We start from the raw sequence: 6733 nt of genomic DNA, 5'->3' as shown, positions 1-6733 counted from the left end.
CTCCTACAAGAATAGATAACATGTTAAGCACTGACTAAATATACATGGGTGTTTTCAATGTGTTCTTTCAATGGTAGCTAACTTGGGATGTATGAAGTAGACCATGCCAAAAAGAAGAATATGTACCAAGTACACGATGCAAAAGAAATTGTATACCTCTTAGGGTCAGAAGAACAAGATGAATAACCAACCTCTTCAGATTTGGATTCTAAATCAACAAGACCAGACCTCCCAGCTATATCATTACACAAAGTAGTCCCTGGTTCTTCATGGGAAATTATGTCTAATTCATGTTGTCCGCTACCAACAGATGCCTTTTCGAGGTGATCATCGGATGTTTGTTCTGCCTACATGCACCCAAGCGCATAGTGTACCCTATAAACGAAACAAATTTTTGTGCTTAAACCATACCTACATGGCTATAAATTGGGTTGATAGTCTTTCCAAAACAAAATGTGCAGGAATTACCTATCATCTATCCCTATATGTTGAACTTCTTGATGCAACTCATCAGAATACCTTCCTTTCAGATGGACACCAATTGTCATCTTTTCAAAACTCCTGCTGCAGGTATGTTGGCTGTAATGTCATGAACACATAAGTAATTCAATATTCAGACTACTTGGTCTGAGAAAACTACAAGGTCAAGAAAAATGTACTGAACTTTTCTGCAACTTCTACCGACGAATCATTGTAATGTTGTCATACAAATACATGTGGTGATTGGTTCACTTCTTTCACAGAAGAAATTAGAGAATGATACACAATGCTGATGAAAATCCATACGAAAAAAATAAAGATGGGTAGTCAGTGAATGTCCCAAAGAAAATGTAACCTTATAATAGATTCATATGATCTTTCGCGAAAAAAAATCTTTGTTCTAAAAAACACGAACCTAGGCATAGAACTCCCACTGTGCATCGACGTAAGCAGAGAGAGAAATGATGGTGCTCCATCAACATGGGTTGTTCCTCGCGCGTGAGAGGATGTGTGGATCTGGAACAGCTGATTTCAAAAACGAGAAAGATGGAGCAGAGAATGAAAGCAGTGGAGCCTGGGGATATATAGCAAAGGAACATTATAAGGTCTTTGCTTTTGCAGGATGCCGAGGTGGAAGACTGGCGAGAACTATACAAACACATTATTTAATATATTGATGGTAGAATACAGGATTTGACATCTATACATATGTCAATATATAGCACATTTCTCTGTGAAAAAAGGCCAGGGGTGGCACGAATCCACATGTTTACATCGATGGCTAACCGTGTAGGTGGATGGCCCCTTAAGGTGTTAGAATCCTTCTTCCCTCCGTTGCTCGTAGTCTACTCTATCCCGAGCCACCGCCCCGTCGCATAACACAGAAACGAAAATGCTATCTAGGTTTTTCCTCCTCCTCCGTCGCTCGTAATCTACTCTATCCCGCTTGCCGGCAATCCAGAGAGCAGTTCTCCGAAATCTTCACCTTTGACGTCGTGCACCAGAAGAATGCAGCAATAGATTGATTGCTCGCTGATCTTGCATGATGGCTCATCTACCTCTACGCTCAAGAGCTACACACCGACGACAACATCCGACACCGCATGTCGTCCTCTGGTATACACGGTTTATCGTCAACACGATCAACAATAGTATTAGAACACTCGGCGCATATTCACCATGTCTCTTATATCCGATCTATTCATATTTTACTGTCTAGTTTACATGCATAGATCGTATGATCTAAGTATTGTAATTTACATGGTTAATGACATGATTTATTTTCATAAATAAATTAAATCATTATGTGCTTATATTTTCAACAAAGAGAACGCAAAGCAAAAATATACAGTCAAATGAAAATTATGATGCAGACCCCACAATTTTGTTGGTATAATGTTGAGATTATACGAAACTTAAACGTCTGTATACCTAAGTTTCGATCTTTTTGTTTCTATTTGTGTAAAAGAATCAAATGTGTGGTGCAAAAACCCATCTTCTAGTGGTGAATTATTCTTTAGCCTTCACAAAATTGAAGTGCGCATATCTATGTTTTTCAAGAAAATTGTAGCATTTTTTTTCAGAGTGCTATTAATCACGGATCACAAATTTCAGTTTTACTTCATTATTATACAAAAAGTCTCAAGGTCGACCTTGGTTGCGGCAATTTAAATAACAAAATGGAGCACTCATGTTTGGAGGACTATTGAGGCCGCGTTCGTTCTGAGCGATGGTAAATGGTAAGTTAATTTACGTGGCGCGGAAAACGGAGTAATAGATTAATATATAATTAATTAATTATTAATTATTAAAAAATATAGAATAAATTAATATTTTTTAAAATAACTTTCCTATAAAATATTCAGGAAGCGTGCGCGCGGAAAACGAGAGAGATAAGTTAACTTACATAAGGTAATGAACGCGGCCTGAGAACTTTAACATGAAGGGAAGTACATACTGAAGTATAAGCAAATTATCCATCCCTCTCTGAACATATAAATTTTACATTAGCCACTACTATTCAGGAATTTTCTTACTGGTCTTACCTCAGTGTGGCCTTTGGCTATGCTCTCCCGGAACGGAAATGGCAGAAGGGAACGCCGTGGCATGGCTTTATTACGAAGCTTCCTATTACCATTCCCAGGTACACATCTTTTAGCTTATTATAGGAATGAGCAAAACGACATAATTATAAATAAAAAATAATTTGTGAATGAAATTTTTATAAAAGTTAAGGTTATAAAATAAACCACGATAAAAAAACCTAAAAAATTAACTCCAGATTTAAAGTTGAAAATTCGAATTTTAGCTTATAAGCATAAATAAGGGTGCCCGTATCTGCTTTGACAATGCTTGGGTAATATCTTTTTTTGGCTGGGTTGGCCCAAGCAGGGCAACCAGATTGTATTAAGATCAAAGAAAAGTTTTACAAATTTAGATATACAACGGCAGCAGGGTGCCGAGGAGAGTTACAAAAGTGGTTTCCGGCACAACTAGCCGTGGTCGTCAAAAACTCCCAAGAAATCAGCCATTTGCCAGATTCTGACTTCTTCCCTAAGATCACTGAAAAGCTGAGCCGCTGTTTAATGCTTGGGTAATATCGGCAGATATTTTTCCTTTTTTAAAAGATGAAAAAACTACTAGACAGCACCAAAGGAAACTTGCCTAGAGTTCATACAGCAGACGGCCAAAATCGATCACATGGCAATGCCGGAACAACCAATTATTGGCCCATTTGAAGTGGTCAATTCAGTCCATCTCCCAAGAGAACTAGTAAAACAAAAGCCCCGGGTGGTATAGTTGAATAGTACTGAGTTAGTATAAACTTGTGACTAGAAGAATTCAGGGTGCGAGAAGACTAGTAGTTGACCAGTTCGGCGTCCGGCCACCCTCTGCCGGCAACGGCAACGGCGACGGCGAGGCCAACAGCTCATCGATTGCCGGTGTCATCAGGATTCAGGTCAGGACATCTTCGCCAACCTCTCCAATGGCCGCCACAGTTTCTTCTTGCATGCGTGTAATCAAAGAGGAGATTTTTCTGGCAGTCCGGCATCTCCCCCATTCAAGCGCCATGCGTTCTTCCAACCTCATTTTCTGCGACTGCGCGGTGGCGTTGGTGGCGGTGGTTCTTGCGGCTGCAGCGCCGCCCGTCGCCGGGCAGCGCTACGACTATCCCAGAGCCAACCTGTCGACACGGTGGATCAACAGCGCCGCCGCCCTGCCGCACAGCATCCCCTACTCCGACGGATCAGCCGTGCGCGCCGTCGTCCTCCGGTCACCGCGAACCTCGTTCGGCCCCTCCTTCGCCGCAGGCTTCTTCTGCGCCCCGCCCTGCCAAGCGTTCCTCTTCGCGGTCTTCATCGTCCAGACCAACAGCGGCGCCGGGATCACCCTGACAGTGAACGGCATTCCACAGGTCGTCTGGTCAGCCAACCGGGAGAGCCCTGTAGGAGAGAATGCTACCCTTGAGCTTACCGGGGGTGGTGATCTGGTCCTCCGTGAAGCCGACGGCAAGCTCGTGTGGTCCAGCAGCACCTCAGGACGATCTGTGGCAGGCATGGAGATCACTGAGAATGGCAACCTGGTGCTGTTTGATCAGAGGAATGCAACAGTGTGGGAGTCGTTTCAGCATCCGACAGACGCATTGGTCACTGGGCAGTCGCTGCTGCAGGGCATGAGGCTTAGGGCAAATACCTCTGCCACAAATTTTACTGAGAGCAAGCTGTATATGACTGTTCTCCCGGATGGTTTATATGGCTATGTTGAATCAACACCACCTCAGCTCTACTATAAGCTCCAGTTAAGTACAAACAAGAGCGGAAAAGATCCGACAAGGGTAACCTTCACGAATGGAAACCTCAGCATCTTTATTCAGTCCACACAGGAAGGAAATCCAGATCGCAGTATTGCATTGCCAGAAGCTAAGTCCACCCAGTACATGAGGTTAGAGTCTGATGGACACTTGAGGCTGTATGAGTGGTCTGGTGAAAAGTGGACCATGGTATATGATTTAACCAAGATATTCCCTGATGATTGCGCTTTTCCAACAGTCTGTGGGGAGTATGGGATTTGCACAAGTGGAGGTGGGCAATGTATCTGTCCCTTCCAAAGTAATTCTAATTCAAGCTACTTTCAACCTGTTGATGATCGGAAGGCTAATCTTGGTTGTGCGCCAGTGACTCCAATATCTTGTCAAGAAATGAAAAATCATCAGCTCTTGACCCTTACCAAGGTTTCTTACTTTGATGTGAGCCAGATCATCATGAATGCAAAAAACAGAGATGACTGCAAGCAAGCCTGCCTGAAGAATTGCTCCTGCAGGGCTGTAGTGTTCAGGTATGGCCTAGATGACACCAATGGAGAATGCCAGTCAGTGACAGAGGTCTTCACCTTGCAGTCAATACAACCTGAAACTGTCCATTACAACTCTTCTGCTTACCTCAAGGTGCAACTTACTCCCTCCAAAGCTGGCCCTACACAAAACAAAAACAAGATAATTTTAGGTGTTACACTTGCAGCAGCAATTACTACTCTTGTTTTAGCTGTTGTTGTTGCCATTTACATACGAAGGAGAAGGAAGTACCAAGAGATAGATGAAGAGTTAGATTTTGATATACTGCCAGGAATGCCAATGAGGTTTTCATTTGATAGGTTAAGAGAATGCACCGGAGATTTCAGTGAAAAGCTAGGCGAAGGTGGATTTGGGTCTGTCTTTCAAGGGAAAATAGGTGAAGAGAGAGTTGCAGTGAAACGTCTGGAAGGTGCTAGACAGGGAAAGAAAGAATTCTTGGCTGAGGTCGAAACTATCGGGAGCATTGAGCACATCAATCTTGTCAGGCTGATCGGATTTTGTGCAGAGAAGTCAAATAGGCTTCTGGTATATGAATATATGCCAAGAGGGTCACTTGATAGGTGGATATATTACCGCAATAATAATGCCCCTCTTGATTGGTGTACAAGGTGTAGGATCATCATGGATATTGCCAAGGGTTTATGTTATCTTCATGAGGAATGCAGGCGAAAAATTGCTCATTTGGACATCAAACCATAGAACATTCTTTTAGATGAGAATTTCAATGCTAAATTAGCTGATTTTGGACTTTCCAAGCTAATAGACAGGGATCAAAGCAAGGTAGTGACAGTGATGAGAGGCACACCTGGATATCTGGCACCAGAATGGCTAACATCACAGATCACTGAAAAAGTTGATATCTACAGCTTTGGAGTTGTTCTTACGGAGATAATAAGTGGAAGGAAAAATATTGATATCTCACAGCCTGAGGAGAGTGTTCAGCTCATCAACTTATTACGAGAAAAGGCTCAAAACAATCAGTTGATTGATATGATTGATAAGCACAGTAATGACATGCTCTCACACCAGGAGGAAGTGATTCAAATGATGAAGCTCGCTATGTGGTGCTTGCAAAATGACAGCAACCAGAGACCTTCTATGTCGATGGTTGTCAAGGTATTAGAAGGTGCAATGAGCGTGGAAAACTGTCTAGATTACAACTTTTTCAATGCAAATTCAGTAATATCTGCTGAGGGCAATCCATCTACATATTCAGCTCCACCTCAAGCATCAATATTATCTGGTCCAAGATGAAACAGGTGGCTAATGAATGCAAGGAAAATGGGTTTGTTCAATTACCTTTTTATAACTCCTTTTGCATTTGATCTTATTTGTTCTTTGAGAAGTGTGTTTCAGAAAGCATCAAAAGAATACTTTATGGACAATAAATATGTTGGACTTTTGGTAATGTTTTCAATATGCAGCTGAAAAACCGTTAACACCACTAGTACATATTGTGAAAGCAATGTGCGCCTTAATCTTGTATAATTCACATTAAGGTAAGGTTGATTCCATGAAACAAATAGAACGATATATTGCAAGCCTCTTGAACATCTAAAACTAGTTTACTTCACCCCTCGAATCGGGTTTCAACAGTAGTCATGCCACAGTGCATGCGAGCTAAACCAGTTTTGCCTTCAATTCAACATCAACCTTATTCTCCCAAGGCCACATACATACACACACATAAGCCTATAGGACAAGCCACATAAAATCCACCAAAAGAATCCAAAAATCACCACAACTAGACCTAGCCACATGAGATGCTAAACATTGAATCAACAAAGAAAAACTTCAAACCTCATCTGTCGACAGGTTTGCCATCCGTCTCTCCACCAGACAAATGGCCCAATATAACATGCTAAGGTTTAAGATAAAAAAATCTAATACGTTAAATGGAAA

The 6733-nt window shown here is 41.8% G+C and overlaps 1 pseudogene; it reads left to right on the top strand.

Moving 5' to 3' along the window:
- Positions 1-3414: 3414 nt before the first annotated feature.
- LOC102712629 lies at positions 3415-6263 on the top strand (annotated as a pseudogene).
- The last annotated feature ends 470 nt before the right edge of the window (positions 6264-6733 follow it).

The sequence above is a fragment of the Oryza brachyantha genome, chromosome 4, assembly GCF_000231095.2.
Source record: "Oryza brachyantha chromosome 4, ObraRS2, whole genome shotgun sequence".
Classification (NCBI taxonomy): domain Eukaryota; kingdom Viridiplantae; phylum Streptophyta; class Magnoliopsida; order Poales; family Poaceae; genus Oryza; species Oryza brachyantha.
Note: the sequence above shows the minus strand (reverse complement) of the source record. Positions and strands in the feature narration are given on the sequence as shown.